The sequence below is a fragment of the Oncorhynchus masou genome, chromosome 7, assembly GCF_036934945.1.
Source record: "Oncorhynchus masou masou isolate Uvic2021 chromosome 7, UVic_Omas_1.1, whole genome shotgun sequence".
NCBI classification, from domain to species: domain Eukaryota; kingdom Metazoa; phylum Chordata; class Actinopteri; order Salmoniformes; family Salmonidae; genus Oncorhynchus; species Oncorhynchus masou.
Window position 1 is genome coordinate 18245973 of NC_088218.1, and position 26165 is coordinate 18272137.

A 26165-nucleotide genomic window follows, 5' to 3' on the forward strand; every position below is an offset into this window, starting at 1 on the left:
TCTGTCCTCTCATTGGCTAGAATGGTCCACCTGATTTTGCCTCCTCCCGAATGCCTTCTATTTTATATAACTAGGCAAGTCAGTTAAGAACAAATTCTTATTTACAATGACGGCCTACAAAGGCTAAACCCAGATGACGCTGGGCCTATTGTGCGCCGCCCTATGGGACTCCCAATCACAGCCAGTTGTGATACAGCCTGGATTCGAACCAGGGTGTCTGTAGTGATGCCTCTGGCACTGAGATGCTATGCCTTAGACTGCTGTGCGACTCAGGAGCCTTCTAGTTTTGAAGACATTTATTTTCATTGTTGGAGCGGTCACTTGAGTATCTTGTCAATATAACTGATAATCTGTGGTTTAATTAAAACCTCTTAAGGATCTGACCATTTTTTTCAATTTGTCTAAAATGACATACCCAAATCTAACTGCCTGTAGCTCGGGACCTGAAGCGAGATATATACATTTTCTTGATACCATTTGAAAGGAAAAGGTTTTGTACCATCATATTTGAAATGCAAGAGAAAGGCCATTATGTACTATTCCAGCCCAGGCGCATTTTAGATTTTGGACACTAAATGGCAGTAGAGTATGTGCAAAGTTTTAGACTGATCCAATGCATTACTGTTCAAAATGTTGTATCAAGACCTCCCAAATGTGCCTAATTGGTTTATTAATACATTTTCAAGTTCATAATTGTGCACTCTCATCAAACAATAGCATGATATTCCTCTACTGAAATAGCTACTGTAAATTGGACAGTGCAGTTAGATTAACAATAATTTAAGCTTTCTGCCCATATCAGATATGTCCTGGGATTTTTTTTGTTACTTACAACCTAATGCTAATCACATTAGCCTACGTTAGCTTAACCGTCCCACTGGGGGGGACCGATCCCAGAGGTTAAACTCCAACAGTACTGTACTGAATTGCTGTTGAACGGTGTGCACCGTTTTGGGAAAACATGTCATTCAGCACAAACCGTTGAAATAACTGAATGCCCCCAGAAATGGGCTGCCTGTGTAAACACAGCCAAAGAGAGTCTCCCCAACATTTGAACTATGCCCACTTATCTTTTATTAAAAATTATAGTTTGCAAGGCAGATTGTATAACACAGGGGGAACAACAATATACAAGTAAGAACATGATTAAAAGCAGAAACACAAAACATTTTTTAATGTGAACATGTCCCCCATCGAGTGACGTTTAAAAGCCTAACTAATGAAGATATTGGGTTGCCTGACGACACCCTGAACCTTATTCCGCTGCTCTATTCATCGCTACATACATTGGCTTCAGAAAGTATTGATACCACTTGACCACAGTGTTTCAGCCTGAATTCAAATTTATTTCATTTTCACACCCATCTACACAAAATACACCATAATGACAAGTGAGAACATGTTTTTAGAAAATGTAAATTAAATATCACATTTACATAATTCACCCCCCCGAGTTAATACTTTGTAGAAGCACCTTCGGCGGCGATTACATCTTTGCGTCGTGTTGGGTATGTATGTATTAGCATGGCACATCTGGATTTGGTGATTTTCTCCCATTCTTCCTTGCAGATTTTCTCAACCTCAAGATTGCTGTTCAATGCCGTTCCCCATCTAACTTAGTCTTTCCACAGATTTTCAATGGAATTCAAGTCTGGGCCACTCAAGGACTTTCAGTCTTGTTCTGAAGCCATTCCAGCGTTGCTTTGGCTGTATGCTTGGGGTCATTGTCCTGTTGGAACATAAATCTTCGCCCCCAGTCTAAGGTTATTTGCCCAGCTTCTCATCAAGGATTTGCCTGTATTTGGCTCCATTCATTGCTCCCCCATCCTTTCAAGACACCCAATCCCTGCCGCTGAATAGCATCCCCACAGCATGATGCTGCCATTCATGCTTCACGGTAGAGATGGGTGATGAGTGGGCCTGGTTTTCTCCAGACATAGCGCTTTGCATTTGAGGTCAAAGAGTAAAAATTGTCTCATCAGACCAGAGCCTCTTTTGACTTATTCTCTCAGTCGATCACGTGCTTTTTTGCAAACTCCAGGGGTGCTGTTATGTGCCTTTATCTCAGGAGTGGCTTCTGTCTGGCCACTCCCGTAAATCTGTAAGAGACCGTTGTCTTTCTGGACAGGTTTTTCCATCTCAGTCAAGGAACTGTGTAGTTCTGTCAGAGTGGTCATTGGGTCACCTCCCTGACCAAGGTCCTTTTTTGCCCGGTTGCTCAGTTTGGTTGGATGGCCAGCTCTCGGCAGTCTGGGTAGTTCCACATGTTTTAAATTTCCCAATGAGGGAGACCACTGTGCTCTTAAACTTTCAACACTAGAAATAGTTTTATACCCTTTTCCAGATATAGGCCTGATCACAATTCTCTCTCGGAGATCTACAGACAGTTCCTTGGACTTTATTGGATAGTTTCTGCTCTGACAAGCACAGTCAACTGTGGGACCTTATATAGACAGGTGTGTTTCTTTCTAAATCATGTCCAAACTATTTAATTGACCACAGGTGGATTCCAATTAAGTTGCAGCGACACCTCAAGGATGATCGAAGGAAATCGGATGCACGTGAACTCAATTTGGAGTGTCATCGCAACGGAGTGTGAATACTTAAGTAGATTTTATATTTAATTTTCAATAAATTTGATAACATTTCAAAAAACATGTTTTCACATTGTCATTATGGGGTAATGTGTGAAGATGGGTGAGAAAAAAATCCATTTAGAATTCAGGTTGTAACAACAGATTGTGGAATAAGTCAAGGGGTATGAACTTTCTGAAGGCGTTGCCATCCTAGAAGTTATTTGTGTGACTTCAAAATGAGAAGCATTGTACAAACTAATTCATCAGTGATTGGATAGTCTAACAAATCTTAACCACGCAAAGTATAAAAGTTGATAACGTCATCATGCAGGCCGACGCTGGCCCAACCTATCAATTTCTGGGACCAATCAGAAAGGTCAGAATGTGTTCACATTCGAAGGCAAATCCAGACTCATCGTGGAGAAGAAACGTCAGTTGGCTCGATCGATGTCAATGGTTAGCCAGTCAAGGTATTGGGCTTTGTCTGTAGAGTTCAATGGTGGATCTAACCTGTAGATGCCCACCCTGCCTTGTCCTAACTCCGGGTCGCTGATCTCTCATAGGTGGCAGCCAGCTGGAGAATTTGTTTGACCTCTGCAGCTTAAGAGCAAATTTCAGACAAATGTATTCACCCGAAGGTTGTAGTTGGGAACCTTTCATTGGCATCTTTTCAAAGTAGCTTGTGGCCTGATAAACAAAATATCAACATTAAAGCTGCAATATATAACTTTTTGAGCGACCTGAGCAAATTCACATAAATGTGTGTTATAGATCTGTCACTCATCAAAAGCAAGTCTAAGAAGCGGTAGATATGTTCTATGTGCGCCATTTCTATGCTTCCTGTTCTGTCTTTCACTTTTGTGCACCGGATGAAAGTACAATATTTTTTGTTCTGGAAAATATATTTCACAACGGTATAGATGGAACCATTGTACACTATACTTGCTTGTTTTGTCACATAAATTGAAATTAGGCAAACTATTCAAATTTCAGCAACCAGGAAAATGGTGGAGAGATTTCTGCATTGTGCATCTTTAATACAATATAGCTGACTAAAAATCTCCAATGGGGAAAGCCCATAATTTAACAATGACCGCTATTGATAGTATACTTGTTGAAACAAAATATTAAAACACATTTAAAATAAGACTTTTGAAAAAAAGAAATACTTCAATGAAAACAGCAATACTCAGACTTGTGTATCAGCAAAAGTCTGTCTATGTGTATTTTCTAGTCTGTGGTGGCAATTGCAGGCCACCTGGTTAGAAATCACATTGATTGGGTAGGTTCCTGCAATACCCAACACTACTTCTGCCTTATAGATCGAGGAACTCTGAGACACCAGAGTAGTGCCTCTTCTCGTGGCGTTTTCTGTCGCCATCTTGGGAGAAGCGTTGCCCACAGATAGAGCATTGGTATGGTTTCTCTCCAGTGTGAACAAGACTGTGTCTCTTCAGTGACTCTTTTCGAAAGAATCGTTTTCCACAGTCTCCGCACTGATGATTTCTCTCTCCAGTATGAACCCTCCTCACGTGTCTCACCATGCCATCTATGCGGGTAAAAGTCTTTCCACATTCCAAACAAGGATAGGTTGCTCTTTCACCAGAGGTATGTGTTAGTATATGTGATTTGTACGATTTTGTATATGCAAAACTCTTCCCACACTCGGTGCAGTGATATGGTTTCTCTCCCGTGTGTACTCGCATGTGTATTTTAAAGTTGTGAATCTCCTTTCCACATATTGTGCAGAGAAATTTCTCTCTTTTTCTCAAATGTGTTCTCCTGTGTCTTTCAAAAAGTCCCTTGTACAAGAACTGCTTGTTACAGTCAGGACAGTGGAGGATCTCTCGGTGTACTAAAAAGTGTGCTTTCCAGTCAACCAGGTCTGAAAACTTTTCATCACACTTTGAACAGCGGTAACTTTTCTTGTGTGTTAACTGATGTTTTTCAAGCTGTTCCAATCGGACAAAGCTTTTCACACAGTCAGAGCAGCGGAAATTACGTTCCTCCTTCATGTGTGTTTTTTGGTGTGACTTAACATGATCTAATCGCGCAAAACTTTTGTCACAGTCAGGGCAGTCGTAAGGCTTCTCTCCTGTATGTGTTCGCTGATGTCTTATAAGACGATTCTCTAGTCTGAAGCTCTTACCGCAGTCAGAGCAGATGTATGGCTTCTCTACAGTACTGAAACTCTCTGTCCAGTTATCAGAAGTATCTTCAGGATCCTTGTCATTCTCCTGCGTTGTTTGGGGTAGTCGCAGTTTTTCTGAGTGTCGATTCTTTCGAACTGAACTTTCGTAAGGGGAGTCTTTGCCTGGATGTGACTGGCCCATTTTTCCCCCTGGTGCACTAGCTCGCATTTTACTCTTCTGCCTGCCTCTGCTGGCTGTTCCCTGCTGTGTGTGCACACAGTCTACATTCATTTCAGTTTGATGGTTCAGTGTAACATTATGTTCCTCTTTTATATGTATTTTCTTGTGTAATTTAAGATTATCTAATCGAGCAAAACTTCTCTCACAATCAGGGCAGTGGTGAGGCTTCACTCCTGTATGTATTTCTTGGTGTAATTTAAGTTTGTCTAATCTAGCGAAAGTTCTGTCACAAACAGGGCAGTGGTGAGGCTTCTCTCCTGTATGTGTTCGCTGGTGTCTTATAAGATCCCTCACTTTTCTAAAGCTCTTACCGCAGTCAAAGCAGTAGTGAGGCTTCTCTCCTCCAGGACTGAAACCTTCGATCCACTCATCAGAGTCATCAGTATCTAGGGGCTCCTCTTCCTTCTCCTGCATTTTTTTACTATGTGTTGGTGTTCTCTTTCCTGGAGCTCTAGCTCCTATTTTACTCTGCTGCCTTTTACTCTCTCTGACTTTGCTGAATGTTCTCTCCTGTGTGAGCACACGATCTACATTGGATGCACTGCTGGTAGCTTTGAAGGTATTGTCCAGCTGGTGTTTTTCAAGCTTCTCCAATAAAACAAAGCTTTTCGCACAGTCAGAGGAATGAAATGTGTGTTTGTCTTTTGCATGTATTTTTTGGTGTGACTTAAGCTTATCTAATCGAGTAAATCTTCTGTTGCAATCAGGGCAGTTGTGAGGCTTCACTCCTATATGTATTTCTTGGTGGATCTTTAGCTTATCTAATCGAGCAAAACTTCTGTCGCAATCAGGGCAGTGGTGAGGCTTCTCTCCAGTATGTGTTCGCTGATGTAATTTAAGCTTATCTAATCGAGCAAAACTTCTGTCGCAATCAGGGCAGTGGTGAGGCTTCTCTCCGGTATGCGTTCGCTGGTGTCTTATAAGATCCCTCACTTTTTGAAAGCTCCTACCGCAGTAGGCGCAGTAGTGAGGCTTTTCTCCTCCAGTAATGAAGCCATCAGTGTCATCAGTATCTAGGGGATCTTCTGCATTCTTCTGGATTGTTTGGTGTTGTTCTGGTCTTTCTGAGTTTTGATTCTTCTCTGATTGGCACTGGACATTGGCTGGGCATTGATGTTTTCTACATGAAAGCACACAGTCTTCATTTTCCAAGCTGCTGGCAGCTTTGAAGATATTCTCCTGCAGGTCCTGTTGCTTTTCCACAATTTCAGTTTGACGAATGCGTGTGACAGCTTTATCCAGTGTGAGTTCTGGGTCCATTTGTAATTGCTTGGACAGTCTCCTGTCAAGTAAGCCTGCGACTAGTCTGTCTCTTATCATCTCACTGAGCAGAGCTCCATAACCACAATGTTCTGACAAACAATGAAGTGCAGAGATAAAATCATCAGCTGTCTCTCCTGCTTCTTGTTGTCTTTGGTTGAATTTTGTTCGTTCTAATATTACATTCCTCCTAATTGCCAAATGTCCATCTTGCAGCTCATTATTAGAATAGTGGAATGGTTCCCGCTCGATCAGGTTGTCATCTTGCAGGTCTTCTGAAGTGTCCATCTCCTCTTCCTGGAAAAACATTTTAAAATGGCATAATTACCAGTAGGCTTAGTATCATCTGTGTTCTCTAAAACATAATTTTGTAATAGATATAGTCTACTTTTCAATACGGTTAAAGTCCAAATTAGAATAGATAGCATTCAAAAATTCCTAAACAAATAACTTAGGTCTATACATTTTTTACAGTAGTAGCTAGTTCTAATCATTTGTAATACCTAGCAGTATCAACATTAATGTATTGTTTTTCATTAGGTCTAGAGCTCACCATAGCATAGGCTACCCAGTGGGCATATGACATGATAAAGACGTTTTCCTGGTTGAAATTTGGTCAGGACGTATTTTTCATGGCATCTTTTTTGATGTCATGAAAAATGATTCTTATTTGGGTTGATATCTGGCTTTGGGTTGAAATCTGACTGATCTACTGACCAGTTATCTAAAGCATGAAACAAACTGAGAATCTCACTGCCGATAGATATTTATCACTGAAGGAGTCCTTCTCTTGCAAGAACAAAAGCGGCACCTGCTGCGTGCCATCCCGGTAGCGACAAACCTATCGTTTCTACTTGTAGAATCGCAATACTTGTCAGTGGCCAACAACATGACTTTAACCCAATCGGAGAGCATGAATCCCCACTTGGGGGACCAACAGGACTGACAACAAAAAGGGAAGAAAAATAGGAAATTGTCTCCGTACATCCACAGATGAGTCAGTCACGCTTCAAATGCAATGTATGCTATGGGATGGTAGCTAGCTAAGTGCACAGACATTGAATATTTACTGCTTATTACATTACACATTAAATCTCCTATTCGAGGTCAATATCAAACCCAGAGCAGACTAGTTTAGAAAGAAGCGTGTTTTAAAGAATATAGTTGTCATCGTCTGACTCTCTGATACAGCCGTCCAGTAGGTGCTGAGTAAAATGAGCTGCTTATCAGCGAACTAGCCAACTTTACATACTGTAGAAAACCAAAGCTTTGTTGACGCGAGAGTTCACGGAGCAGCCTGTTAATTACAAACAGTGAAAGCACGGTCATCGTGGGAAAGATGCATCGTTAAAAACATTTGTAAACAACTGGTTGCAGTTCAGAGCCAACCTGGATACCAAGGAGATCCTGAAGGAAATCGACGAGTATCAACAGCTTTATGCTATGGAGGAACAACATGCTCCATCGTAGAAAGAGCCAGCTACCTCACAAAAGAAGTCTAACCTGAAAAAAAAGGCATTTTCATCTACAGACACGGACGATTTACTTAGCGTTGAAGTAGATGCTAGTGCTCTTGCTGGAATGCATGCACTTTAAAAGTTGTGTGAGGAGGTAGCAGGGCTGAGGGGGAGTTTGGAGTTTAGCCAGAGTGATATTAAGGAGTGAACAAGGCACTCACAGCCAAGGTAAAAACCCTTGATTCCAACATGGATTGTCTACTCAGGGAAAACAGGGTGAGGATGGAGTCGCTACTAGACATAAAGCCGTAGCATGTGTGAAAATCTAATACTTTCTGGGATTCCTGATGACGTATCCAATAATCCAGCGGGTGCAGTAAGGGAATTCATGCAATCTGCCTTGAAGCTTCCTCTGGAGACTAAACAAGGTGGCTTTCCACCGAGTTGGAGCTCAGAGTGTCAAGACCATGGGTCTCAGACCAAATTCAGTCTCAATTAACTATTTCCACGGAAGATAAATGAACGTCGCAAGAGGCTGTATCCTGTACAGAGGCAACATAGGGAGAGGGGTAAAGTATGACAATTGAGTACTTTTCCCACCACTGCATGTTACACACATACTCAACCATGCTTCCCCTTGCTCTGTTGTAAACATAGATACAAATATAGACAAACATTAAATTATAGAAAAGTTATTGATGAGAGAGAGAGAGATCAAGTGTGTGTGTGTGTATAAGTCCGTATGTGTAATTGAGTGCGTGTGTGTTCATATCAACTTCATAGTTTTTTACAGTTCCCATACTTTTTTTTCCTTAACCTGATGTCCCCGTAGAATTTAGTACACCCATGGTGTTATGGAGCTGTCTCGGAAGAGCCGTCCATCTATAAAGAGTTTGTCCACAATGAGAAAGGCACGCTTACCCAATATGTTATATTCCTTTTCTTTTAACCACGTAGACTGATCGTCTTTTTTAATAAACTGCTAAACTGTTAGTTATAACTGGCTATACTTATTTCACCCTTTACCATAACTAGATACTATTCTCAGTCTAAATTGACCATAATTAGTGCTTGTAAAGTTACTGCCATAAGAGGTATTATGACAGAGATTTCAAATGTCTGATATTTAGAATTCAAGAAACAGGTTCTAGTAATATTTGTTTTATTCCCTTGCCTGTGAGCTGATGCCACAGATGTTAGAAAATTGAGTCAAGATATTGTGTATAGCCAATCAGAATAGGTTGATGTGTATGATATTGGATGTGATTTAGTGCGAGTGCATGATGTCTGAATAAGACTAATGTGTGATGTCCAAATAAATAATAACCTACATATTGTTTACAGGAAACTCACTTACAAGCTAAATATTTTAAGCAGATGGTCTCTTTTCCATCTCCTCCTCATCTACTTAATGACGATTACAGTAAGGAATACTTTCCAAATAATATTTTTTTTTCTTTACAAAATGTACAGACAGATCAGTGCGAAGGCCAAATTGCAGAGGAAGAACTGAGGCTTTTAAATCCTTTCAGTCTGGAAAAACCCCAGGGCTTGATGGCATACCGGTAGAGGTAGATCAAGCCATTTTTGATAACTCCATTGTCAGCTTGTTTTAACTACTCCTATAGAAATTATAAACTGTCAGGTACTCAGCAGGAAGGTCTGATTTCACTATTACTAAAATAATTATGGCAAATATAAAAGATCCAGTCTATCTAAAAAAACTGGAGGCCTTTTACACTTCAATGTTGTGACGCAAAAAATAAATAAAAGATAAAAATCCAGTCTATGTATACGTTTTTTCAATTTCCGATTATTCTCTTATAAAAATGGATGAAAGTAATGCATTGCAACCCTAGGTGTAAAACAGTAAATTGCGGCTACTTCTCAGAGTTTTGAATTGTCAAGAGGAGTTAAACAAGGGTGTCCGCTGTCACCATATCTATTCATTATGGTCATCGAAATGCTAGCTATTAAAATCAGATCCAATAACAGCAGAGGATTAGAAATCCAAGGCTTAAAAACAAAAAGGTATCCACGTATGCCAACGACTCAAGTTTTAGATTAAGTCTGCAAGCTAGATCCTTGCAATGACTAATTGAAGATGTAGATAACCTCTCTGGACTCTCTGAACTAAAACCTAATTATGATGATTTGTTTTTCAAACAAATGAGCAAAAAATATTTCGCATTATCTGGGATGCTAAGCCAGCCTAAATAAAGTGTGCCTATCTATATAATGAATATGAATTGGGTGGATTGAGATGATTAAATATAAAAGCACTAAACATCTCTAAAAGCTTCACTTATTATAAAGTTTTACCTGAACCCTATGGTTCTCAAGTAGATTACTAAGAAAAGCTCATCCATTGTTTAGAAATGGCCTGAAAAGATAGAACAAATATTATAGCTGAACTCAAATGTGCTGGTTGATAAAATACCTGTATTTATGGGAAAGATGTTTGAAAGGGGTATTTTGTTCTTAAATTATATTGTACATTGGAATGGTAGAATTGTGTCTTTCATGGAGTTATCAGAATTCTACGGGAACGTCTGCTCAATTGATTACAGCACTACCCCAAAAATGGAGGAGCCAGATGGCTGAGGTAAGAGGTAGGGAACTGGTTTGTCTGCCCAATATAAAATGATCAAATCTGGGGGAGGAATAAAAATAGCATAAATAGGAAAGTATACCTGTTTCATTTGAGGACCAGGATGTTGACGGCTGTGCCATACAGATTACAAAATAGTTTGAGGTACCGAGTCCATGGTATAGGGTGTATGAATTGATATACAAAACCACGCAAGATTCAAGACTTCGTGCTTTCCAGCTAAAATTATTATATAGTATTCTTGCCACCAACAAAATGTTGAATATTTTGGGCATACAATCATTGAAGCTCTGCCCTCTGGTAGCCTGATTCTTGTCTCAGGAATGGCTAAAATTAATAACATTGTTCTAAAATTGACCATAGAAATAATACTGTTGGGAGATCTGGAGAGACCGGGTAAGTCAATTACTAATACTCTTAGTAAATGTATTTATCTTCAACTCGCAATCTGTGGATTCGATTAGATAGAAAGTGTAGGTTAAACATCAAATCAAATTTTATTTGCCATATACACATGGTTAGCAGATGTTAATGCGAGTGTAGCGAAATGCTTGTGCTTCTAGTTCCGACAGTGCAGTAATATCTAACAAGTAATCTAATAATTCCCCAACAACTACCTAATACACAAATCTAAAGGGGTGAATGAGAATTTGTACATGTAAGTATATGGATGAGCGATGGCCAAGCGGCATAGGCAGGTAGATGGTATAACGCGACTCAGACTAGAGCATACAGGACCTATTTTCTCTCCATATCCCCTGATCTCTACCGCAAGCTCTGGACATTTACACCTGGATCTTGCAGCTAGCTAGCTGCTATCCGAGTGACTATTGGCTAACGTCGGTCCCGGAGCAAACATCAACTATTCCGTAGCAAGCCAGCTGAATAGTTCCATCAGCCACTCCTGGGCTACAATCACCTATCCGGACCCGTTTTACTGTCGATGCAGAGCCACACCTGGCCATCACAACTGGACTGCCGACGTTATCTGCCTAACCAACTTGCCCTCTAAATACATCTCTGCTGTTTTCAACCAAAGACCTCAGCGATCACTGCCTCATTGCCCATCAGTAGAGGATGCCTGGTTATTTAAAAAAAATGCCTTCCTCACCATCTTAAATAAGCATGCCCCATTCAAGAAATTTAGAACCAGGAACAGATATAGCCCTTGGTTCTCTCCAGACCTGACTGCTCTTAAGCAAAACACAAAACAATCCTGTGGCGTTCTGCATTAGCATCGAACAGCCCCCATGATATGCAACTTTTCAGGGAAGTTAGAAACCAATATACACAGGCAGTTAAAAAAGCCAAGGCTAGCTTTTCAAGCAGAAATTTGCTTCCTGCAACACAAACTCAAAAAGGTTCCGGGACACTGTAAAGTCCATGGAGAATAAGATCACCTCCTCCCAGCTGCCCACTGCACTGAGGATAGGAAACTCTGTCACCACCAATAAGTCCACTATAATTGAGAATTTCAATTAGCATTTTTCTACAGCTGGCCGTGTTTTCCACCTGGCTACCCCTACCCCGGTCAACAGCACTGCACCCCCCACAGCAACTCGCCCAAGCCTTCCCCATTTCTCTCCTCCCAAATCCAGTCAGCTGATGTTCTGAAAGAGCTGCAAAATCTGGACCCCTACAAATCAGCCGGGCTAGACAATCTGGACCCTTTCTTTCTAAAATGATCTGCCGAAATTGTTGCAACCCCTATTACTAGCCTGTTCAACCTATTTCATGTCGTCTGAGATTCCCAAAGATTGGAAAGCAGCTGCGGTCATCCCTCTTCAAAGGGGGGGACACTCTTGACCCAAACTGCTACAGACCTATATCTATCCTAGCCTGCCTTTCTAAGGTCTTCGAAAGCCAAGTCAACAAACAGATTATCGACCATTTCGAAACCCACCGCTATGCAATCTGGTTTCAGAGCTGGTTATGGGTGCACCTCAGCCATATCTTAACCGCCATCGATAAGAAACAATACTGTGCAGCCGTATTCATTGACCTGGCCAAGGCTTTCAACACTGTCAATCACCACATTCTCATCGGCAGACTCAATAACCTTGGTTTCTTAAATGATTGCCTCGCCTTGTTCACTAACTACTTCTCAGAGATTTCAGTGTGTCAAATCGGAGGGCCTGTTGTCCGGGCCTCTGGCAGTCTATGGGGGTGCCACAGGGTTCAATTCTTGGGCCGACTCTTTCTCTGTATACATCAATGATGTCGCCCTTGCTGCTGGGGAGTCTCTGATCCACCTCTACGCAGACGACACCATTCTGTATATTTCTGACCCTTCTTTGGACACTGTGTTAACCCTCCAGACGAGCTTCAATGACATACAACTCTCCTTCCGTGGCCTCCAACTGCTCTTAAATACAAGTAAAACTAAATGCATGCTTTTCAACCGATCTTCTGCCTGCACCTGCCCACCCGTCAGCATCACTACTCTGGACGGTTCTGACTTAGATCATGTAGACAACTACAAATACCTAGGTGTCTGCTTAGACTGTAAACTCTCCTTCCACACTCACATCAAACATTTCCAATTCAAAGTTAAATCTAGAATTGTCTTCCTATTTCGCAACAAGCATCCTTCACTCATGCTGCCAAACATACCCTTGTAAAACTGACCATCCTACTGATCCTCGGCGATGTCATTTACAAAATAACCTCCAAACCTTACTCAATAAACTGGATGCAGTCTGTCACAGTGCCATCCACGTTGTCACCAAAGCCCCATATACTACCCACCACTGCGACCTGTACGCTCTCGTTGGCTGGCCCTCGCTTCATACTTGTCGCCAAACACACTGGCTCCAGGTCATCTACAAGACCCTGCTAGGTAAAGTCCCCCCTTATCTCAGCTCGCTGGTCACCATAGTAGCACGCGCTCCAGCAGGTATAGCTCTCTGGTCACCCCAAAAGCCAATTCCTCCTTTGGCCGCCTCTCCTCCCAGTTCTCTGCTGCCAATGACTGGAACGAACTGCAAAAATCTCTGAAACTGGAAACCCTCACTAGCTTTAAGCATCAGCTGTCAGAGCAGCGCACAGATGACTGCACCTGTACATAGCCCATCTATAATTTAGCCCAAACAACTACCTCTTTCCCTACTGTATTTATTTATTTTGCTCCTTTGCACCCCATTTTTTCTATTTCTACTTTGCACATTCTTCCACTGCAAATCTACCATTCCAATATTTTACTTGCTATATTGTATTTACCTCGCCACCATGGCCTTTTTTTGCCTTTACCTCCCTTATCTCACCTAATTTGCTCACATTGTACACTGCTCAAAATAATAAAGGAAAGACTAAAATAACACATCCTAGATCTGAATGAATGAAATATTCTTATTAAATACTTTTTTCTTTACATAGCTGAATGTGCTGACAACAAAATCACACAAAAATTATCAATGGAAATCAAATTTATCAACCCATGGAGGTCTGGATTTGGAGTCACACTCAAAATTAAAGTGGAAAACCACACTACAGGCTGATCCAACTTTGATGTAATGTCCTTAAAACAAGTCAAAATGAGGCTCAGTAGTGTGTGTGTCCTCCACGTGCCTGTATGACCTCCCTACAATGCCTAGGCATGCTCCTGATGAGGTGGCAGATGGTCTCCTGAGGGATCTCCTCCCAGACCTGGACAGGCTGTGGTGCAACGTGGCGTTGGTGGATGAAGCGAGACATGATGTCCCAGATGTGCTCAATTGGATTCAGGACTGGGGAACGGGCGGGCCAGTCCATAGCATCAATGCCTTCCTCTTGCAGGAACTGCTAACACACTCCAGCCACATGAGGTCTAGCATTGTCTTGCATTAGGAGGAACCCAGGGCCAACCGCACCAGCATATGGTCTCACAAGGGGTCTGAGGATCTCATCTCGGTACCTAATGGCAGTCAGGCTACCTCTGGCGAGCACATGGAGGGCTGTGCGGCCCCCCAAAGAAATGCCACCCCACACCATGACTGACCCACCGCCAAACCGGTCATGCTGGAGGATGTTGCAGGCAGCAGAACGTTCTCCACGGCGTCTCCAGACTGTCACGTCTGTCACGTGTTCAGTGTGAACCTGCTTTCATCAGTGAAGAGCACAGGGTGCCAGTGGCGAATTTGCCAATCTTGATGTTCTCTGGGAAATGCCAAACGTTCTGCACAGTGTTGGTCTGTAAGCACAACCCCCACCTGTGGACGTCGGGCCCTCCTACCACCCTCATGGAGTCTGTTTCTGACCGTTTGAGCAGACACATGCACATTTGTGGCCTGCTGGAGGTAATTTTGCAGGGCTCTGGCAGTGCTCCTCCTGCTCCTCCTTGCACAAAGGTGGAGGTAGCAGTCCTGCTGCTGGGTTGTTGCCCTCCTACGGCCTCCTCCACATCTCCTGATGTACTGGCCTGTCTCCTGGTAGCGCCTCCATGCTCTGGACACTATGCTGACAGACACAGCAAACCTTCTTGCCACAGCTCGCATTGATGTGCCATCCTGGATGAGCTGCACTACCTGAGCCACTTGTGTGGGTTGTAGACTCTGTCATGCTACCACGAGTGAAAGCACCACCAGCATTCAAGTGACCAAAACATCAGCCAGGAAGCATAGGAACTGAGAAGTGGTCTGTGGTTATCACCTGCAGAACCACTCCTTTATTGGGGGTGACTTGCTAATTGCTTATAATTTCCACCTGTTGTCTATTCCATTTGCACAACAGCATGTGACATTTGTCAATCAGTGTTGCTTCCTAAGTGGACAGTTTGATTTCACAGAAGTGTGATTGACATGGAGTTACATTGTGTTGTGTAGTGTGTGTTCCCTTTATTTTTTGAGCTGTGTATATACACACACGTGATATGAGTAATGTAAGATATGTAAACATTATTAAAGTGGCATTATTTAGAGTGCATTGTATAAAGTGACTAATGATCCATTTACTAAAGTTGCCAGTGATTGGGTCTCAATGTAGGCAGCAGCTTCTCTGAGTTAGAGATTGCTGTTGAGCAGTCTGATGGCCTTGAGATGGGACTGAAAAACAGCTTCTTCGGTCCTAGCTTTGATACACCTATACTGACCTAGCCTTCTGGATGGTAGTGGTGTGAACAGACAGCAACTCGGATGGTTGATGTTGTTGATCTTTTTCGCCTTCCTGTGACATCGGGTGCTGTAGGTGTCCTGGGGGGGGCAGGTAGTTTGCCCCCGGTGATGCGTTGTGCAGACCACACCACCCTCTGGAGAGCTTTGCGGTTGAAGGCAGTGCAGTTGCCATACCAGGCTGTGATACAGCCCGACAAGATGCTCTCGATTGTGTCATCTGTAAAAGTTTGTCAGGGTTTTAGGTGACAAGCCAAATGTATTCAAGCTCCTGAGGTTGAAGTGGCGCTGTTGCGCCTTTTTCACCACACTGTCTGTGTGAGTGGGCCATTTCAGTTTGTTTGTGATGTGTGTATGCCGAGGAACTTAAAACATTTTTATTTTATTTTTACGTCCCACCTTCTCCATTTCTGTCCCTTCGATGTGGATAGGGGGGTGCTCCCTCTGCGGTTTCCTGAAGCCCACGATCATCTTGTTTTGTTAACGTTGAGTGAGAGGTTGTTTTCCCTGACACCACGCTCCAAGTGCTCTCACCTCCTCCCTGTAGGCTGTCTCGTCATTGTTGGTAATCAAGCCCACTACTGTTGTGTCATCTGTAAACTTGACGATTGAGTTGGATGGCCACGCAGTCATGGGTGAACAAGGAGTATAGGAGGGGGCTGAGCACGCACCCTTGTGGGGCCCCAGTGTTGAGGGTCAGCGAAGTGGAGATATTTTCCAGTGCTTGGCCACCCACTCAGTTACCGGTGACCTTTTCAGCCACATCCCAGCGAAAGGAGAGAACAGAACCACCACTCCTTAAATCCAGTCATTGACAGTAAGTTTCAAATGTTTTTTTCTCTTTGATACTCTGATCTTCAATGTGTAATGATTCCTACTAACCAGCTTGGTAAGAGCTGGGTTTGTACCTAGTCAGAGTTGTGGACTCTAGTGACATGACTTGGACTCGAGTTGGACTTGAGTCACAAATTTGATGACTTGAGACTCAACTTGATATAAAATAAGTAGACTTGACTTGGAGGCTCAAGACCTGGGACCTTGGCTTGAGACTGATGACTTGAACTTATCTGGCCAGGTTTTGTAACATTTTGTCACTAATTTTGTGGCAGAGTCTCCATCGATTCCTCTAGCAACAAAATGTGCAACAGATTGGCTATTGAAAAGCACACTTGGTCCTCTGATTGGACCCGCAAACTTAGCAAGCACAGGTCAGCACAGGTCCGGTGAGCTAGTGAACAGATTGCTGATTTGCTGTACAGCTATTGGATCGGGGGAAGTCAAACGTCAATTTGTAGGGAGAGAGGAATGCCATAAATAAATATGCAGCTCCAAAAATAGTTTGGTGATCAAGAATATTAACTGTTTACTTTGCAAGCTCACCAGCAATGTGGCATCAAGTAACAGTCAGGCCTACGAGCATGGTAGGTGAAAATTGCTTGAAATTGATTATTTACTTATGAAGCTTGCTTTGTATTTTCTGTTAAAGCTGCTGTGTGTCACTTTTTGGTCAACCCAACCAAATTCACATAGAAATGTGAGTTATAGATCTGTAATTCTCATTCAAAGCAAGTCTAAAAAAAAGAAGTAGATATGTTCTATGTGCACCATTTCCATGCTTCCCATTAAGTTTTGTCAGAGACCCACCTGTTTTGGCAGAGCCCCACACACACAAAGTTTGGACACACCTACTCATTCAAGTTTTTTAATTTTTTAAAACTATTTTCTACATTGTGCGCCACCCTATGGGACTCTCGGTCACGGCCGGTTGTGACACCGCCTGGGATCTAACCCCAGGCTGTAGTGACACCACAACTCTGATGCAGTGCCTTAGAACGCTGCACCAATCGGGAGGTGCACCTTGCTCTTTAATTAGAATGTATTTATTACAATTTAATTAAATGCATAAAGCCTTATAGGTATTTAGGGAACATGATACATTGCACTTGAAAGACAACCAAGTTGTTAGTTTCTCACTTAAAAATATATGTAAGAAAGTGTGTCACATGCACTTATTTAAGTATTTTTAAACACGATAACTTGCAGTGTACAAGATACCAAATTTTAAGCTATCACACAACATAATACTTAAACTGGAACAACCCTCAGTAACAGTTGCCCAAAAATAACTGTGCGCAAACCCTATCCCCAAATATTATAACAAGCCCCCGCCTCTAGCTGGGCTTGGTGTGGGCTAAGACGTCAGCATGCTCCAGTGTGCTTGCATACTCCCTTAAAAAGACATTCGATTGAAAAACAAGAAAAAAAGTGACAATAGTACTGTTTGTCCATTTTCAGACACGCAAAAATAGTCAGAGATCTTAGTCATGCAATTTGACATCTAAGATGTTTGGTGCAGTATTTTTCAATTAAAAAATTAGCATGAAAACGAGTAGTCTCTCATTGAATGACAACAAAGACTTTATTGAAGAATTCCCACTGTTGACCAATCGCAGAGGAAAGGGCGTAGACGTCGGCTCAGAGCCTCAGCTTGCCTCTAGACAAAAAATTGTGTGCCCAAACAGCCGAATGAAACCTCACCGAAGTCCAAAACGTCACAAAATAATATATGCACAAACTCTACCGAACTGTATCGCCTGGGAAGCATGCGGATGCCTTTAGCCCATGCTGGACTTGGTGCGGGCCGGCACACGTTCTGCTTGGTGCGGGATAACCGGAGTTGGGCTTGTTGTGAGCTAGCCTGTGTCGGGTGGGCTTGGTGTGGCTAGCCGTTGGCCACCTTGCCCACCGAATGGGGTCATGTTTGCTGGGAAGTGCATATACAGTGCATTCAGAAAGTATTCAGACCCCTTGACCTTTTCCACATTCTGTTACATCACAGCCTTATTCAATCTATACACAATAGCCCAAAATGACAAAGCGAAAAACAGATATTTAGAAATGTTTGCAAATGTATAAAAAACAGTATTCAGACGCTTTGCTATGAGACTCGAAATTGAGCTCCGGTGCATCCTGTTCCATTGATCATCCTTGAGATTTTTCTACAACTTGATTGGAGTCCCCTGTGTTAATTTCAACTGATTGGACATGATTTGGAAAGGCACACACCGGTCTATATAAGGTCCCACAGTTGACAGTGCATGTCAGAACAAAAACCAAGCCATGAGGTCGAAGGAATTGTACGTTGAGCTCCGAGACAGGATTTTGTTGAGGCACAGATCTGGAGAAGGGTACCAAAAAAAAATATGCAGGATTGAAGGTCCCAAAGAACACAGTGGCCTCCATCATTCTTAAATGGAAGAAGTTTGGAATCACGAAGAGTCTTCCAAGAGCTGGCTGGGCAATCGTGGGGGAGAAGGGCCTTTGTCAGGGAGGTGACCAAGAACCCAATGGTCACCCTGACAGAGCTCCAGAATTCCTCTGTGGAGATGAGAGAACCTCCCAGAAGGACAACCAACTCTGCAGCACTCCACCAAATCAGACCTTTATGGTAGAGTGGCCAGACAGAAGCCACTCCTAGGTAAAAGCACATGGACTCTAAAGGACTCTCAGACCATGAAAAACAAGATTCTGGTCTGATGAAACCAAGATTTAACTCTTTGACCTGAATGACAAGCGTCACATCTGGAGGAAACCTGGCACCATTCCTACGGTGAAGCATGGTGGTGGCAGCATGCTGTGGGGATGTTTTTCAGCGGCAGGGACTGGGAGACTGGTCAGGATCGAGGGAAAGATGAACGGAGCAAAGTACAGAGAGATCCTTGATGATGTCCTGTTGGAAGGTGAACCTTCGCCCCAGTCTAACATCCCCAAGCACACAGCCAAGACAACACAGGGGTGGTTTCGGGAACAAGTCTCTGAATGTCCTTGAATGGCCCAGCCCGATCGAACATCTCTGGAAAGACCTGAAAATAGTTGTGCAGCAATGCTCCCCATCCAACCGGACAGAGCTTGAGAAGATCTGCAAAGAAGAAATGGGAGAAACTCCCCAATTTCAAGTGTGCCAAGCTTGTAGAGTCATACCCAAGAAGACTCAAGGCTGTAATCGCTCCCAAAGGAGCTACAACAAAGTACTGAGTAAAGGGTCTGAATGCGTACGTAAATGTGATAGCAGTTCATTAAAAAAATGCCAATTAAAAACCTGTTTTTGCTTTATCATTATGGGGTAGTGTGTAGATTGAGGGGGAAAACTATTTAATCCATTTTAGAATAAGGCTGTAACGTAAGAAAATTTGGAAAAAGACATGCGGTCTGAATACTTTCCGAATGCATGAATGTATGTACCTCTGAGCTGCTGTTAGAATCTTTCTATTTGGTTTCTCAATGGGAGGCTGTGCAGTCTTGCCCTCTACCAGTATCTGTTCAGATAGGAAAGGTTAAGCTTGATACAGAGGCTATTTATTTTGGGCTATTGCCTGTGTACATTTGATAAATCTACTTGTAAATTTGATATAATATGGTGCTTTAACCTGTAAATAAAATGTACACTGAGCCCATCAACCTGCCATGCTGATTTCATGCCCCTTAAGACTGGTACATGGTCCATATTATTTATTTTTGACAATTACATAATCAAAATGTGTTGTAGACAAAATAATGAAAAGGGCTGTCAGGTAGCCTCAATAAATAGACAAAGATTTGTCGTTGAAGTCATTGTATACAGTTGAAGTCAGAAGTTTACACTTAGGTTGGAGGCATTAAATTTCATTTTTCAACCACGACAAATTTCTTGTTAACAAACCATAGTTTTGGCAAGTGGGTTAGGACATCTACTTTGTGCATGACACAAATTTTTCCAACAATTTTTTACAGACAGATTATTTCACTGCATCACAATTCCAGTGGATCAGAAGTTTACATACACTAAGTTAACTGTGCCTTTAAACAGCATGGACAATTCCAGAAAATAATGTCATGGCTTTAGAAGCTTCTGATGGGCTATTTGAGTCAATTGGAGGTGTACCTGTGGATGTATTTCAAGGCCTACCTTCAAACTCAGTGCCTCTTTGCTTGACATCATGGGAAAATCTAAAGAAATCAACCAAGACCTCAGAAAAAAAATTGTAGACCTCCACAAGTCTGGTCCATCCTTGGGAGCCATTTCCAAACGCCTGAAGGTACCTCGTTCATCTGTACAAACAATAGCACACAAGTATAAACACCATGTGACCACGCAGCCGTCATACCGCTCAGGAAGGAGACGCGTTCTGTCTCCTAGAGATGAACAGACTTTGGTGCGAAATATGCAAATCAATCCCAGAACAGCAGCAAAGGACCGTGTGAAGATACTGGAGGAAACGGGTACAAAAGTATCTATTTCCACAGTAAAAACGAGTCCTATATCAACATAACCTCAAAGGCTGCTCAGCAAGGAAGAAGCCACTGCTCCAAAACCGCCATAAAAAAAGCCAGACTATGGTTGCAACTGCACATGGGGACAAATATCATACTTTTTGGAGAAATGTCCTCTGGTCTGATGAAACAAAAATAGAACTGTTTGGCCATAATGACCATTGTTATGTTTGGAGGAGAAAGGGGAGGCTTGCAAGCCCGAAGAACACCATCCCAACTGTGAAGCACGGGGGTGGCAGCATCAAGTTGTTGAGGTGCATTAATGCAGGAGGGACTGGTGCACTTCACAAAATAGATGGCATCATGAAGCAGGAAAATTATGTGGATATATTGAAGCAACATCTCAAGACATCAGTCAGGAAGTTAAAGCTTGGTCGCAAATGGGTCTTCCAAATGGACAATGACTCCATGCATACTTCCAGAGTTGTGGCAAAATGGCTTAAGGACAACAAAGTCAAGGTATTGGAGTGGCCATCACAAAGCTCTGACCTCAATCCTATAGAATATTTGTGGGCACAACTGAAAAAGCATGTGCGAGCAAGGAGGCCTACAAGCCTGACTCAGTTACACCAGCTCTGTCAGGAGGAATGGGACAAAATTCACCCAACTTACTGTGGGAAGCTTGTGGAAGGCTACCCGAAACATTTGACCCAAGTTAAACAATTGTAAGGCAATGCTACCAAATGTATGTATTTATTTATTTTATTTCACCTTTATTTAAAGAGGTAGGCAAGTTGAGAACAAGTTCTCATTTACAATTGCGACCTGGCCAAGAAAGCAAAGCAGTTCGACACACACAACAACACAGAGTTGCACATGGAGTAAAACAAACATACAGTCAATAATACAATAGAAAAATAAGTCTATATACAATGTGAGCAAATGAGGTGAGATAAGGGAGGTAAAGGCAAAAAAGGCCATGGTGGCAAAGTAAATACAATATAGCATGTAAATCACTGGAATGGTAATTTGCAGTGGAAGAATGTGCAAAATAGAAATAGAAATAATGGGTTGAAAAGGAGCAAAATAAATAAATACAGTAGGGGAAGAGGTAGTTGTTTGGGCTAAATTATAGATGGGCTATGTACAGGTGCAGTCATCTGTGAGCTGCTCTGACAGCTGGTGTTTAAAGCTAGTGAGGGGGATGAGTGTTTCCAGTTTGAGATTTTTGTAGTTCGTTCCAGTCATTGGCAGCAGAGAACTGGGAGGAGAGGCGGCCAAAGGAGGAATTGGTTTTGGGGGTGACCAGAGAGATAAACGTGCTACAGGTGGGTGCTGCTATGGTGACCAGCGAGCTGAGATAAGGGGGGACTTTACCTAGCAGGGTCTTGTAGATGACCTGGAGCCAATGGGTTTGGCGACGAGTATGAAGCGAGGGCCAGCCAACGAGAGCGTACAGGTCGCAGTGGTGGGTAGTATATGGGGCTTTGGTGACAAAACAGATGGCACTGTGAAACTGCATCCAATTTATTGAGTAGGGTATTGGCTATTTTGTAGATGACATTGCCGAAGTCGAGGATCGGTAGGATGGTCAGTTTTACGAGGGTATGTTTGGCTGCATGAGTGAAGGATGCATTGTTGCGAAATAGGAAGACAATTCTAGATTTAACTTTGGACTGGAGATGTTTGATGTGAGTGTGGAAGGAGAGTTTACAGTCTAACCAGACACCTAGGTATTTGTAGTTGTCCACATATTCTAGGTCAGAACCGTCCAGAGTAGTGATGCTGGACGGGCGGACAGGTGCAGGCAGTGATCAGTTGAAAAGCATGCATTTAGTTTTACTTGTATTTAAGAGCAGTTGGAGCCCACGGAAGGAGAGCTGTATGGCATTGAAGCTAATCTGGAGGGTTGTTAACACAGTGTCCAAAGAAGGGCCAGAAGTATACAGAATGGTGTCGTCTGCGTAGAGGTGGATCAGAGACTCACTAGCAGCAAGAGCGACATCATTGATGTATACAGAGAAGAGAGTCGGCCCAAGAATTTAACACTGTGGCACCCCCATAGAGACTGCCAGATGCCCGGACAACAGGCCCTCCGATTTGACACACTGAACTCTCTGAGAAGTAGTTGGTGAACCAGACGAGGCAATCATTTGAGAAACCAAGGCTATCGAGTCTGCCGATGAGGATGTGGTGATTGACAGAGTCGAAAGCCTTGGCCAGGTCGATGAATACGGCTGCACAGTAATGTCTCTTATCAATGGCGGTTATGATGTCATTTAGGACCTTGAGCGTGGCTGAGGTGCACCCATGACCAGCTCGGAAACCAGATTGCATAGCGGAGAAGGTACGGTGGGATTAAAAATGGTCGGTAATCTGTTTGTTAATTGAGCTTTTGAATACCTCAGAAAGACAGGGTAGGATAGATATAGGTCTGTAGCAGTTTGGGTCTAGAGTGTCACCCCCTTTGAAGAGGGGGATGACTGCGGCAGCTTTCCAATCTTTCGGAATCTCAAATACTAATTAAGTGTATATAAACTTCTGACCCACTGGGAATGTGATGAAAGAAATAAAAGCTGAAATAAATCACTACTATTACTCTGACATTTCACATTCTTAAAGTGGTGATCCTAACTGACCTAAGACAATGAATTTTTTGACGATTAAATGTCAGGAATTTTGAAAAACTTTAGTATTTGGCTAAGGTGTATGTAAACTTCCGACTTTTTTACTTGACTTGAAAAAACCTGTTCAAGTTGGGACTCGGACCTTGTCACTTGCTTGTGACTTGAATAATAGTGACTTGGTCCCACCTCTTGTACTAGCTATGCTGATGATCATTAATGTTTTTTCTCTGCATCAGGTCTCACATCTCCATTAAGTCTGTTGGTAAATTTTAACATTGGTGATCAATATCAGAAAGTTTTGTAATCTAGGTCTGAAAATTTAGAGGCATCAATTGGAAAACCTCATATCCACCCTCAGTAACAAACTGGAGGACTGAACTATTTAGCTACATCCCATTAGACTAGGCTATATATTATAAAATCAAAACATAAACCAGACATATGACAGAATTTGGAAAGCGTATGTTGACCATCTTAGAAAATGTGCTGCATAGCGGGTGTTATGTTTCTGTGTTGTTGTTTCTGAATATCAGTTTGTTTTGGGATTAAATTTTTTCAGTAGTGTTTTGTTTGTGGATCCCTCAGTGAGAATTAATGTATGCGGATTTGTGTGTGTGTGTGTGTGTGTGTGTGTGTGTGTGTATTAATACTGTGAGAATAAACTTCACTAAAAGTTTTTTTTTTATAAATATAAAGAAATACATTTTATTGTCTCTTTACACATACTTAAAGTTTTGCATTTACCCTACTTTTTTTAAAGACTGCCAAGCTGTCCACAATTGGGGAGAACCTCCGTCCGGAACAATGTCCTCAGGATTATGGAGCGCTGTGTTTATAAAAAGTTGTTTGAATTTTACAACATGTATAAGGAGGATTAAGCACAATTTCATCCTTTAGAGATGAGGTAAACATTTATCAAACTACTGTCTAATTTTGATATCCTCTTCTAAAATGTTTCAGACCGATGACCAATGTATGAACGTCCCACTTCAATATGAATGGACAGAGGAGAAAACAAGCTTTTGCTACCACTTGTGTGTGTTCCATTGTAGTTGGTAAGAAAATGTGAGCAGTTGAGACATTGACATAGACAACAAGGCAGGTTCAGCAGATTCTGCCTGTTAAATATATTTTACTGTGTGTTACTGTTCTGTCCTGCATGCCCACATTATGCCAATCGTTAATTTATTTTCATCTTGTTTAATGCTTACAGTAAGTGTGATAAAAGCCAGAAAACTCACAAGGTTGATGTGTTGCCGGCCCTCTGGAAAGTTCTAAAATGTGCCCCTGACCTCCATGGTGGAGTAGGACGCAAAGTTGCTATTTTCTCTCTCACGAAGCTATAACAGCCACAAACATCCATGGAGTACCATGGAAATAATTTTAGCCAGCTGAGTTTACAAAGTTTATTCAGAAAGGTCCTTTTCTAGTTATTTTTAAATCCCAAATGGATAAAGTTGTAATGCGCTGATTCTCTTCACTGCAGATCTGACCCATCACACGACACTTCAAGAGGACCACTGCGCTCCAGATCGCTTTCTGTGCTCAGAGGTCCTTGATGAGGATCTACCCCATCACACAGCTCTTATTAATCATTAGGAAGGTAAAACAATGGGCCTTTATATACTGTGTCCCAATCGTTCTACTCATGTCTGTGGGTGAATTATGATACAACTACTGTATGCAGATTTGCAAAAAAATGGATTTGTTGATCTATTTTAAAATGCAAGAATATGTTGCAGAATTTAACTTTAATTGGTGCCTATGGAAACAAATAGAAATGTAATGAACAAAAATAATAATAATCCAACTTCATCCTCAGAAATACTTTTTACAGTAGGTAATAAACTGTAGTCAAGTGGTCATTACCAGGTTGATGGTTTTAACTATGACCAGTACATAACATAGCACATAATATAGTGGTCAGATTTATGACCGACTGGTCCTATGGTGGTCAGTAAAATACGTCACACTATGATCAGCAAAAAGACGTAACAAAAAAACATTCAGTTTGCGACCAGAATAAGACGTCAGTTTTTTCATCCAGGTTTGGCCCACTGGATAGTGATCTAGGCTAGAAAAGGTTAATTGACAATAGAAGCAGTATTTTTACCTGTGGATAGTCCGACTTCGTCTCCTTGTGTTTTATGAAGCCAGACAGCCAGGACAGTGTGGTGAGTATTTGTGTTTGTATTCCTGATGCTGCACCCCCACTCTTCCCCTTAATTTTCCTCCTCAGTCTGACATATCTGTCTCTCAATTTCTTCCATTTCGTCCTGCAAACCTGTTCTTCTACTCTCAGAGTTTGGGCAATCTCCTTCCAGCTGTTGCTGGTTATTGTGAAGTCTTTATAGTCTTTCAATGAGGTGTTGTACAAATTGTTGTACCTTCTGACCTCTTCAATTAGCTTTTTCTCGAAACTTGCGTCGTCCTGAATCTTGCTTGTTTTAGAGTCATCAGTATAATGGGGCTCATCTTCATCTCGGTTCTCATGCATTGTTTGGTTCAGTCCTTCCTTCTCAAGTTCCGCCATTTTCTCTGAACTGTATGTGAACAGAAAGGGTGCGGGTAAAACCAGAGGATGCAAACCAACGAAGTCTGTTATGTTATTCTATGAACAACAGTTCTGTTTGCTTCTGCAGGTAGAAATTGAAGCTGTTGGTTTGATTTGATACAAAGAAAAAAAAAACATCTCACACGACTCAAAGCTTGTTGTTGCAACTGCACACCTATCCCACTGTCTACGGTCGGCTCTTCCTCTCTCCACACCAGACGCAGTGTGATCAGGTTTAGAAAGGAACAAGACAAACACAAGCACCTAAAAAAACAACGATTGATAACGACTCTCGCTAACTATTTTCTGCAATCATTGGCACTTGAGAGTTGGCATTTTACATGATCCGATATGCAAATCACATGCACGGTGAA

At 42.1% G+C, this 26165-nt stretch overlaps 1 long non-coding RNA gene across 1 annotated transcript; it reads right to left on the reverse strand.

Annotated features, from left to right (window-relative positions):
- Positions 1–1057: 1057 nt before the first annotated feature.
- Positions 1058–26165, reverse strand: LOC135543431 (uncharacterized). Its single transcript, XR_010456216.1, has 2 exons — positions 25351–26165; positions 1058–6505 (listed from the first exon to the last, which is right to left on the reverse strand). It is a non-coding gene; the product is annotated as an uncharacterized LOC135543431 (long non-coding RNA).